The sequence below is a fragment of the Tenrec ecaudatus genome, chromosome 2, assembly GCF_050624435.1.
Source record: "Tenrec ecaudatus isolate mTenEca1 chromosome 2, mTenEca1.hap1, whole genome shotgun sequence".
Classification (NCBI taxonomy): domain Eukaryota; kingdom Metazoa; phylum Chordata; class Mammalia; order Afrosoricida; family Tenrecidae; genus Tenrec; species Tenrec ecaudatus.
Genome location: NC_134531.1, coordinates 216,921,150 through 216,934,139, shown reverse-complemented (window position 1 = coordinate 216,934,139; position 12,990 = coordinate 216,921,150). Strand labels below are relative to the sequence as shown.

General features: G+C 44.0%; 1 pseudogene; it reads left to right on the top strand.

Annotated features, from left to right (window-relative positions):
• The first annotated feature begins 244 nt into the window (after positions 1-244).
• On the top strand, positions 245-10,174 carry LOC142440507 (non-selective voltage-gated ion channel VDAC1 pseudogene; annotated as a pseudogene).
• The last annotated feature ends 2,816 nt before the right edge of the window (positions 10,175-12,990 follow it).

Here is a 12,990-nt window from a genome sequence, read left to right as displayed (position 1 = left end):
GCAGCTGGAGCTCCGGAAAGTCGGTGTGTTACTTATGCATGCAAGACAGTGTTGGGTGAAAGAAAATGTGATTCTTCGACTTTTCATCCGTGTCAATAGCTATAAGAGCTATCAAGTCGGGAGAACATTTTTTAAATGCTACTTTATAAAATTCAATTTCATAACCAAATGTGACATTTACTAGGGCTGGAGGATGAGGAACATTTATTGATACAAATCATATCATTTTCTTGTGCTTATTGCCATGTATGTTCAGATTGCACCTCTGCGTGGGCAGCGGAGAGAAGAGAGAAGGTGAGTCCTTTCTGAGGTGCTCGGGAGCTGGCTCCCAGCCACAGAGCTCTCCAAGAAGAACAGAAAGCAAAGACACCACTTCAATCTCCTTGTATGTTGTTCCTTTGCCCTTCTCTTGTCTATCTAAAATTTATTTTCTGGTGTTAACATCTGGGAAGACGGAGTAAGAATGCCTTTCTCACTAATTACAACTGAAATAAGCCTGGAACATTTTGGGGGTGGTTCATTACTTAATATGGCCCTGCTAGCAAGAGCCCTCCATTTTAAGAGGTGTTGTAAATCCTAGACCCTACACCTGTGCTAATAATCCCATCTTGGAGAGAGTTATCTATTATCTAATGAGGCAGGGGGAAGGTAGGATATCATTTGCATTCCCACCTTATTAAAACATGTTACTCAAGTCCTTTGTTTCCATGGGGATATGGTTCGTATTGTTGCTGTTGTTAGATAGCACTGCGTTGGTTCTGAATCATAGCGACCCTATGCACAACAGAGTGAATACTGCCAGGGCCTGGCCCCTACTCACAATTGCTCCTATGACTGAGCCCACTGCTGCAGCCACTGTGTCAATCCCTGTCCGTGAGGGCCTTCCTCTTCTTCACTGTCCCTCCACTTTACCAAGCATGACATCCTTCCCCTTCTCCAGAGACCGGTCTCTCCTGACAATTTATCCAGGTACGGAAGAAGACGCCTTGACATCCTTGCCTGTCGGCAGCACTCAGGTCATACTTCTGCCAAGATGCGCTTTGCCAGTCAATGGTACTTTCACTCTTCTTCTCCAGCATCACAGTTCAAATGCATACATTCTCTCTCAATCTTCCTTCTTCAAGGTCCAACTTTCACACGCCATGTGTGTGAGGTGATCAAGTGGCTCATAGATTAGCTATTATCTTTGATATCTATGTTAAAACTAGAGCTAACTCCTGATTTTAAGATGTTCTTTAAATAGACAGACTGCCAGCTGCCTGTTTATTTGTGATAAGCAAGAAGTTGTAGTCAGGGAACCAGATGAGACTAGACCTGGGCTGCCCAAGTTGTGCAGAAGTGATCAATATATCCTCTACCTAACATTTTGACATCAAAAAGCAAAACCCACAGCTCCATCAAAACCCTAGGTTTCGTCAAGATGCCATCTTTGGGACATTCTGCTTCTCAACTAATCAAACCCAGAAGACTAGTGATAAATCCCAGTCCAATGCCAGTTACTCCCCTAGGAAAGCCACTGATCCAGGACTCAGGCAAGCCCTCTTGACCTGCTAAGTCAACTTTGAAAAAATTCACTCTCTGGCATCCGGCATCTTCTTGCTCTACCTGACTTCCAGTTCTCAGAACTTGAGTCAGCAGCCTACTGCCTTCCCAGATTCACCATTGTCCATAGCTTTAATTGGGTTTAAATGAAGAAGAGAATCCTCAAGGTTGAGATTTACCAGCCTTTAAAATCATTTCCTTGATGGGTTGTGGGTTCTGTGAGGCACTGCATCCCTGGGACGAGAGAGATGTGGTGTAATGGGTTACACAGGGGCCTGTTAGCCTCGAGGCTAGCAGTTCAAAACCACCATCCCTTCTGTAGGAGAAATATGAGACTTTGTACTACTGCAAAGTTACAGTTTGGGAAACCCTTAGGGGTAGTTTTCCTCTGTTCTATAGGATCAGTAAGAGTTGGGATTGACAAAAAAAAAAAAGAGTTGGGATTGACTTGAGGGCAGTGAGTGGGACATGAGGGAGAAAACTGAGTGGATGAATAGTACTTAAATATCAAGGATAATGGAGCGGTATAGCATTTGGGGAATGTCAGACATTTGGGACATCTTTTGTTTCCACTTCATTTAGGACTGGTGTTGTACTGGTCCTTCTTAAATGATTTTACAGCATTATATATAAAACAAGTTCTGATATGTGGAGGAAATGTCAAACTAGCTGGGGACCTGGGAGCCTGACAAAAACCATGATGGTGAGTTCTTGGGATTTTCATCTTGTCCCAGAAGAGACACCGGAGAAAGCAGCAACTTAGATGTGCTCACAAGTGCAGTCAAGCATAGCTCTAGAATACCAAGTCCTCTCTAGGAACCCAAAAGGGGTTGCCTATTAAGGCAGAAAACTTTTAGCCAATAAATGCTTGACTCTGCTCAACCTGATCAAGAACACCAAGCCAAACCCCTGGCAGGGTGGTGTCTGAGAAGACAGAGTTGGAAACCAGCACTTTAATCCTTGCCAAGGGTTAGTATGTTCCCCCAGTGAGGACACGGGAGCCTTGACCTCCAGTCAGGTCCAGTAGTAATGAGGTAGCAATGGTGTTAGAAGACAACTAATGGTTAGTCAGGAGTTTCACCACAATTCCGCGGTAATAAGGACACATCCCCATAGACTTAGGGGAGATCACATAGGAAGCAGTAAGGAGATGCCGTTCTCCTTTCTAACTAGGAAGGTGTCAGTGGAAGCCGAGTGGGGAGCATGCTGTACCCCTTCTATGCAGCTATAAGAAGGATCCTCATTCCTCTCATGCTGACACCCATCTGGCAGTAACAAGGTGGTGACATCCTTCACCAACAAGCGTGGTGTGAGAGGTGCTAAAATATAAAATTAAAATAAGATCCAGAGTGGAGCACATCCTGGCCCACCAATCCTTGAGGACGATGTTCCCGCTCAGAGCAGCCAGTTCACAGAGAAGACCATATGGCTGACCCCACTATGAGACACGACATCCATTGCTGACCCACAGCCCTACAGCAGACAACACTGGAGACACAGTGTGGGAATTGCACCTGATCTGATCCCACCACACCGAGTCTAACCACTAAGGGTGTGCAACAGAACAGCAAGGAGAAGAGAGCAATGAAGTCCCCAGAGAATTCCAAAAATAGACTTTGGGGCCAGGACTTGGCATCCCATCAGACTCTACTGGAAAATACTCCTAAAGGCCAGCAAACAGTCCTTGAACTAACTACAGGCTTTTCTTTGTTGTTTGTCATTGGCTTGTTGTTGTTTTGTTTTCTTTTGTTGCTTTGTTTTGCTCTGTCTTATTTTTGTGCATGTTATTATCTCCACAGGTCTTTCTGAGTGAGATGGGCTAGATGAATAATCTTGAGGAGAGGATGGCAGGACTGATGGTTCTGGGGGGACATGGGAGGTGGGGAGGTGGGGAGAAAGGAAGTGGTGTTAACAAACCCAGGGACAAGGGAAGAACAAGTGATCCAGGTCGGTGGCGAGGAGGGTGTAAGAGGCCTGGTGGGGCATGACCAAGGGTGATGTAGCCGAGAGGAATTACTGAGACCCAAATGAAGGCTGAGCATAATAGTGGGACAGGAGGAAAGTAAAAGGAAGTGGAGGAAGGAACTAGGAGGCAAAGGGAATTTATAGAGGTCTAAATACAGGCATGTACATATATAAATATATTTATATATGAGGATGGGAAAATAGATCTATGTGCATATATTTATAGGTTTAGTATTGAGGTAGAAGATGGACATTGGTACTCCACTCAAGTACTCCCTCAATGTAAGAACACTTTGTTCTATTAAACTGGCATTCCATGATGCTCACCTTCCCAACATGGTCACTGAAGGTAAAGCGGGTATATGGGCAGATGTGGTGAAGAAGGCTGATAGTGCATAGCTGTCAAAAGATGTAGCATCTGGGGTCTTAAAGGCTTGAAGGTAAACAAGTAGCTATCTAGCTTAGAGGCAACAGGGCCCACATGGAAGAAGCACACCAGCCGGTGTCATCGTGGGGTGCGGAAAGGATCACTTGTTAGGCATCAAAGAACAAAAAACCATATCATTGTGTGCTCACCTTCCCAATATGATTGCTGAAGATAAATGGGTGCATAAGTAAATGTGGTGAAGAAAGCTGATGGTGCCCAGCTATCAAAAGATATAGCATCTGGGATTTAAAAGGCTTGAAAGTAAACAAACGGCCATCTAGCTGAGAAGCAACAAAGCCCACATGGAAGGGGCATGCCAGCCTGTGTATCACGAGGTGTCAAAGGAATCAGGTACCAGGCAGCAAAGAACAAAAGATCAAATCATTGTGAATGGGGGTGGGGTGCAGTTTGGGGACCCAAGACCCATCTATAGGTAACTGGACATCCCCTTGCCAAAGGGTTGTGGGGAAGAGATAGGCCAGTTAGGGTGCAGTGTAGCAATGATAAGGCATACAACTTTCCTCTAGTTCCTGGATGCCCCTCTCTCCCCCCCACTGTAACGATCCCAGTTCTACCTTGCGGATCTGGCTTGTTCAGGGGATGTGCACTGGTGCAGATTGGATGTAGGGGCACAGGGAATCCAGAACAGATGATCCCTTCAGGACCAGTGCTGGGAGTGGTGATGCCGAAAGGGTGGAGGGAGGGTGGGGTGGAAAGGAGGAACCTATTACAGGGATCTACATATGGGCTCCTCCCTGGGGGATGGACAACAGAGAAGTGGTTGAAGAGAGACATTGGACAGTGTAAGATATGACAAAATAATAATGATTTGTAAATTGTCCCGGGTTCATGAGGGAGGGGGCAGCGGGGAGGGAGGGGAAAGGAGTGAGGAGCTGATGCCAAGGGCTCAAGTGGAAGGCAGATTTTGTGAGAGTGATGATGACAGCAAACGTACAAATGTTCTTGACACAATGGATGGATGGATTGTGATAAGAGTTGTATGAGCCCCCAATGATGTCATTTAAAAAATAATAAGATCCAGAGTCTTATGGCACAATACATAAATTGTCCAAGTTTGATGGAAAATTACACATCACAGTAAGAAAAATAAAAATCACAAAATGAATGAGGAAAGACAATAACAACATTGACATGATTCTGATTTTAGAATTAAAAACCCAATAACTGAATTTAAAACAAAACAAAAACCTCAATGGAGAGGTTCAGCAGCAGACACACACAAAAAAGACAGAAAATAATCGGTAAACTTGAAGAGAGAACAAAATCAATTACCTAATCTAAAAGATAAAGAAAAATGGAATGGATTAACAAAGTGTGAAGGAATGAAAAAAATTGAACATTCATGTCATTGGAGTCCCAAAAGGGCAGGAGAAAGAGTGTGAGGCTGAAAGTGTTGCTGTGAGTTGATATTGACCAGATGGCAGTGAGTTTTTGATTGGGAACTTTATCAGTGAACAGAATCTAATTGGCATATCACCAACAGCAGAATACACCTTCTTTTCGAGTGCCCCTGCAATAAATACCCAAACAGACCATATCCTGGGTTATTAAATAAACTTAAGCAAACTTAAAAACAAAAATCACCCACTGTCATTAAATTGATCGATTCTGACTCATAGGAACCCTAGAGGATGGGGTAGAACTGTCCTTGTGGGTGTCAGAGACTGGAAGAAAATCTCATCTTTCTTCCTCAGAATGATTAGTGGTTTCCAATGGCGGAGTCGCAGGTTAGCAGCCCACCTCCTCACCCATAATACCACCAAGGCTCCTTAAGCAAATGCCATGCAGGGCCTCGGCTCAGACCACAATGGGATCAAACTAAAATGGGTTTTCTTCTTTTTGCTCTTTGTTCAGTAGCAACTCTGTTCCTTCAATGCTTGCCTGCAGTCTAAGTGAAGTGAGGCAATGAGGGGGTATTCTTTGGAAGTTTGAAAAGTGAGGTGTGACTTGGGGCTTCGAAGGAAGAGAGGAATGGATTTCCTGGTTTTCTGAGGCCTAGCTATTAGCGTCCTCTCTCCTCTTAAGGAATGACGTAATTCCTCATCTTGTTATGTTGCAGCTCTCCCCTCAACCTTTCTGCATAAAACCAGAGGGGAGAGGAGGATAGTTGAGAGTCTAAGTCTGTGTCCCTGAGGATGACACATTTGTACAGTTTAAATGCTTTTGTGACCAAAAAAAAAAAAATTAAGTGGAGCAGAAAAAATAGCTTTCCTTCTGCCTTACGAGATCTCAAAATCTAACCATAAACTTCTAACTAAAAAGGCAGGAGTCGACAGTGACTGCATCCGCTGGCACTCCCCTCCCCTGGGGACCAGTCATTGCGTAACCATATGCTGGGCTCACACAACCCACTCAGAACCGTGGAGCCGTGAACCCAGCGTTCCTCAAGCTAGGCGATTCTTAAAACTGTACCTTCCCAATAACAGGCTTCTTGTTGACAATTCTGTGGCCGCCACGCACTTAATATCATTTCACAGGAAAGGAAAAATAGCTCCCTCCCTGATTAAACAAGGCAGCTGTTGACCCAACATGGCCAATAGCATCGCTCTCTGACAGCCAGCAGCTGTTCAGCAGAAGACCAGGAGAGGGAGGTGTGTGCAGGCAGGATTTGGGGTGTTCAGGGCAGAAATGGTTTCCTGAGGCTTCATCCTCTCTAGGACCGAGCAGTGGGACAGATGGTGCTTGCTGGTGGCACAAGAGGCCCAAAGATGGCTTCATGAAACCCTCCATGCTCCAGAATTTTAAAATAGCAGAATTCTGCTTGCTAAATATCACAGAGGCACTTTCATACAGTGCTTATTTTGGATTGGCAAGATTGTTTTTGAAAGGCTACTTTACAGAATCTATTAAATATTTTTAAATGTTTATAGACTTCCACCAAGCAGTCTATTTCTCAGCATGTATTCTATTAAAACACCCACAGAGCTATGAAAGAAAATAGGTAACCCAAATATAATTCAGCAGGAGAGGGGTTAACTACTTTATATTGCATCTATGTAATAGATGTCACCAAAGACATTAGAATGAGTGTGAGCTAAAACCATTGATATGGAAAGGTGACCCAAATTATTTTTTAATGAGGAAAACCAAACCGAAACCTTACATTCCTCAGTGTTTCAATGACTGAGACCCATTTGGAAGTTGATTTCCAGATCTTTCTTCTGAGGCACCTCAGGAGAATTACCAATCTTATACTTAGTGGCTGAAACAAGTTATTAAATAGTACATGTATTATGACTTATGGGCTGTTTTTAAAATTCATGTAAAAGACTAATATTTGTCTAATGAATTCAGTAGTATTTATTACAGGATTATATTATGTGATTCCAATTTTTCCATTTTTATAAGTAATATTTACATGTAATTAGCATAGGCATCTAAAATAAATGAAGGCGTGTATGCCGACTACTAATGGTGATTATCTCTATAGAACTGGGTTACGGGAGGCATTCCCTTTGCACACCTTACACAGTTGCATTTTTCTGTAATGTGTGTGTTTCTACGCGTTCGTGTGGAATTAGATAAGAACAGTGACATGTAAAAAGCAATCTTACCAAAAGTTGCATATGGCACAGGCCTGTGCAATGAGGCTCCGTCCAACACAGGGGAGAACCCCTGGCTCCCAGTGCGTGCTGTGCCGTCGGAAATGTCTGACTGAGCTGTGCACTGTTTGTTCTAGAGCTGACCCTGTCTCACAGTGGCTGAATATAGGCTTCTGAGACCATACATCTCTGCGGGAGAAGACAGCGTCACCATTCTCCCTCGACGTGGCTGGTGAGTTTGAACCATGGACCCTGTGGTTAGCAGCCCAATGCTTATCCCACGGTGTCACCAGGGATCGTTGAAAGATCCATTATAGTGCCCACATTGCATTATCAAATCACTGAACTCACAGTCCTAAAGGGGCAGTGTCCCAATCCTAAAGCGGAGGGCATGTCAAAGGTTCCTGGTGACACAAATGGTTTCCAATCAACAGCTAACTTAAAGGGCTTTGAACCAGTAAAAGTCCCAGTGATCTGCTTCGGTAAAGACGATAGCCAAGAAACCCTATGGAATGAACACGTTTCTACTGTGTAGCACACAGGGTCACCAAGGAGTTGGACAGGATTTGAGGATAACAAATATAGGTAAGGCATATGTTGGACATGTAGAAATATTTGCTCGTGGAACTGGTTCTCAGATTAGTTCATGGAAACAGCACATGTGAATCTGATTATAATCCATAATATTTCACTGAAGGAATGTTCTCAGAGTTCCCATGGAAATGTCAGTAAAATGGGGCAGGAGGGCGTCTTGGGCTTTCCAAGGCAAGAGTCTGGAGAGGGCAGAAAGGTCAAAGTCCAGATACAGGTAGTCTGCGCGGCCCTGCCTGCCGCTTGCCCTCTCCTCTGTGTAGCAGCTCACTCTGTCCACCCCACCAGCCCGCTGCTACTGCCTCTGGCCAGAGGAAGGCTGTGTCTCCCATGCACATTGACCTTGACAAAGCTCCTCCTGATGTCCACCAAGGGCTACGGACTTGGTCTCATCAAACTTGATTCTAAAACAAAATCTGAGAATGGACTGGAATTTACCAACACAGAGACCAACAAAGTCATGGACAGTCTGGAAACCAAGTAGTGGGGGACCGAGGACAGACTGACTTCACGGAGAAGTGGAATACACATAACACGTTGCTCGGCACCCAGATCGCCGCGGGAGACCAGCAACCCCATGGACTGAAGCTTCCCTTTCACTCTTCCTTCAAAGCCCTAATCAAGACGGAGTACAAGCCAGAGCACATCAACCTGGGTGGTGAAATGGATTGTGACATCGCGGGATTCTGGGGCTGGGTCATGAGGGCTGGCCAGATGGCTACCAGATGAACTTTGAGACCGCCAAGCCCTGAGAGACCCAGAGAAACTGTGGGTTGGCTACAAGGCAGACAAATTTCAGCTTCACACTAATGTGAATGACTGGGCAGAGTTTGGCTGTTCCATTTATCAGAAGGTGACCAAGAAGCTGGGGACCCCTGTCAGTGGCAGCCAAGTATCAGATTGACCCTGACACCCACTTCTCTGCAAGCGCGAACAACTCCAGCCTGATCGATTTAGGATACACTCAGACCCTGAAGCCAGGTATCAGACTGGTGCTGCCTGCACTACTGGATGTCAAGAACATCAACTCCGGTGGCCACAAGCTTCGTCTAGGACTGGAATGTCAAACACAAATGAATACTGTCCATTCATTGAATTTTAAACTATTTTGCAGCATGGCTACCTTCAGGATTCTAGTGCACCTTTTAATGTATGTAGATCTGGGATGCAAGGATTGCTCAAAATCATGTTAGACCTCCAGGTGGCAGATGGTTCAACTTGAAGGAGTTCCCCTTTCCGAGGTACAGAAGAAAGCCAGCTCCATAAAGGTCTTTCAGCTGGAGACTTTGAGGGGCGGGGGACAACTTGGTCGCCCCCTTCTAGAGATGCAAGGTTTCTTTTTGATCTAGAAATGGCTGCAAGTGGAAGGTGTTTATGTGTAGACACTTTGTATTGGACAGGGTTCTCTAGAGAGACAAACCAGATTGCTAGTAATTATATATAAATATATTTATAAAGATAGATATATAATTCAAGAAATAAACCATCAAATTATGTACAGATAGATAATACAAGAAATTAACAGTTAAATTATAAAGCAGTGAGACACTAGCAGTCCTTCAAGGCTTGAGAGCTGCCGGTTGCCAGTCCCCTTCTGTAGAGAGAGCTGGCCTATATATACCAGGCAGCAAACAGCAAGGCAGGTCCCCAACTGTCAGTCCCCAGCTCCAGAGATGAACATTCCAATCGTGTGGGCTTACAGGGACCTCAACTTACAGCGACACAGTCCACAGGCTAGGCATCCCACAGGTAGTGTACCCCTTTAAACTGAGGCACAGAACAACCAAGGTGAGGCTCGCCGAGCCATTTATCCCTCTGCCCTTCAGTTAATCCTACTTGTGTTTATCGGTCAGGCTGTCACAAAAACTATAGCAGTGTTTATGTGTAGACACTTTGTAAATTCACAGTGGGTCATGACTGAAAGGGTGACATCTTGCTACTCGAACCTTGCTTTCCTAACCTGAACTCAGGCACACTCGCTGCTTGATGGTGTGGGCACACCCACCCAAAGGGGGCTTTTGAAGACCCATCTTCATGACTTGTTTCTCCCCCAGTCCCTCACCCCTTTACACTAAAAGTACTCTGAAGGGTATGTGTGTGCATGCCTGTGTTGATGTCGGTGTGTCTGTGTGCCAATTTGGGGGGATAAGGTAGGTGTGATGAACCCAATAATTTAGACTTCAAACTCCCTCTCAAATTGTGGTTCTGTGGTCTCAGTAACCATAATCACATGGTGACAACCCCCGGAATCTCAACTAGCTGGTGCTGTAGTCACCACTCAATTTATTGTTTAGCCATTTGATAGGTACATTTTAGAGTCTTCTTTTTTGTGTGGAATTAGACCCTCCCCCTTCAAATGCTGTAATTAACATCACTTAAAATAAAACTTGACTAAAATATTGAAACCTCAAAGAAAATAGATACAGCCCCTGGTGCAGTAACTCCCACTATTTAAGTATTTACCAAGAAGGAACTATGGAATAAAAGGGAAGACTTTCCAGAACTTTCCTCTTTTCCCTCCTTACCAAGTGGGAAAAGACCAAGTTTGTTTGGTTTTTTTATTTTATACATGTTGGCAGTGGATCTTTGTGGCCATGTTGAAACGCATTTCGTGTATATTTTAGAAGACCTTGCCCTAGGTTAACATGGGCATTTCATTTACGGAGGCCCCTGGGTTCTGTGGGGAGCAGATAGGGATTTTTTTGAGGACTAGGCTGGGGTTGAGAGAACAGCAGTGATGTGGCATGGATAGAAAGAGGAAGAATATCAAGAAGATTCCTACCAACTCTTTTCCTCTGTCACCTATGGCTCAGATAATATTATTCCATCTTGGGAATACCCAGAAGAGCTCATGACTAGCGGCAACAGAGTTGGGGTGGGGCAGTCTCTGTCAGCAGCTTGCTGATGGTGAAGGCAAAAGGGAGGGGAAGGAGGAGTTAACCACTAACACTAGTGATGTAGACTTTGAGTCTGGCCCAGGATTGTGTATATTTCCTTCTTTTGTACAGTAGGTCACTTGATGGCACCTAAAAACAGCAACATTGCAATGGACAAATTGGCTGCACAAGACCTCTTTAAAATGTTAAGCAACGCTGTCACTTTCAAGATTAAGGTGTGCCAACTCAAGCCATAGCATTTTTAATTATCTCAATTGCATTTGAAAGTTGGACAATGAAAAAGGAAGATAGGAGAGCAATTGGTGCATTTAAATTATGGTGGTGGCGAAGAATATTGAAGGCATCCTGGACTGCTAGAAGAACAAACAAATTTGTCCGGGTAGGTGTACAACCAGGCTGCTCCTTAAACCTGAGGTTCATGGAATTTTGTCTCATGTATTGTGGGCATGGTATTGAGAGAGCAATCTCTGGCAGAGGACAGCCGCACAGTGAAACCGAGGGTCAGATAAGAAGACTGTCAAGGATGTGGTTTGGAGAAGTGGCTGCAACAAGAGGCTCAAACATAGCAGTGATTGAGAGGATGGCATGGCCTGGACAGTGGGTGTCTTTTCAGCAGTCTGCAGGGTTGCTATGAGTGGGGACTGACTTAACAAAGCCGAACAACAACAGTTACTATGGAGTGTTTGCGTGGTGTAAACAGTTAACACACTCAGCTGTTAGCCTAAAGGTTGGCAGTTTGAGTAGACCCAGAGCTGTCTCAGAGGACAAGCCTGGTCATCAAGAAATGGAGTCACCATGAGTTGAGAGACTTGACAGCAACTGGAATGGTGGCGAATTAATATGGAAAAATCTCTAAGATATATTTTCAAATGAAAACAAAGGGACATAAGTGAGTGTGTACTGTATTTTCCACTTATGCTTAAACCAATTGCTGTGGAGTCAATTCTGACTCAAGTTGAGCAGATAAGACAGAGTAGAACTGTACCAAAGAGCTTCCATGCTGGCAAATCTTTATGGAAACAAGCTGCCACTCCTTTCTTCTATCAACACGCTGATGGGTTTGAACTGCTGGTCTCTCAGTTAACATCTGAGCACTTGACCACTGTTCCACTAGGGTTCATTCCACATATGTTTAATAAAGACTATTTTATCTAAGCGTGAATAGACTGTCTCTTGAAGAAACTGAAACAGAGTTTGCTGTTGGGATGGGGGGATGAGCAGATGGGAATTGAAGTCTAGAGAGGTTTTTGACTTTGTACTGTCGTTGGAAAATTAACCACGGCTCTGTATCACACACACAAATACACCAAACCAAAACCAAATCCAAAAGAAAAAAACGAAACCTAAACTAAACCGAATCCACTGCCATGGAGTTGGTTCTGAATCATAACAACCCCATATAGGATTTCCTATGTGGAGGCCTGGTGGTGTAGTGGTTACATACTGAGCTATGATCCTCAAGGTCGGCAGTTCGAAACCACCAGCCACTGTGGGGAAGAAAGATGAGGCTTTAAATTTCTGTCAAGATTCACAGTCTCCGAAACTCCCAGGGCTAGTTCTGCTTGTCCCATAGGATCACTATGAGTCAACATTGACTCAATGGCAGTGATATACAGATGCACACACACATATATATAATTATATTGCATGATTTTATTTATTTTTGCTATTGTTAATGTACAGAGAAAAACATGCATCCATTCAATTTTGTTCTTTCATATGCTAGATGCTGACATTCTTTGAACTGTATCACTATTCTCACGCTCCTTTTCTGAGCCGTTCCTCCCCATTCACATAAACTATGGTTCCTGGCCAACCATGTGATCTATCCAACCATTCAGATTCTTATTGTCATATAAATCCCCCAATAATTTTATTGGCATATAATGCATATATCATACAATTCAATAGCTCCATCTCATAAGAAGAGTTGTACACTCATCACCACAATACGTTTTAGAATATTTTCTTGAATCTTGTACTCATCATCATTGATTCCATATTT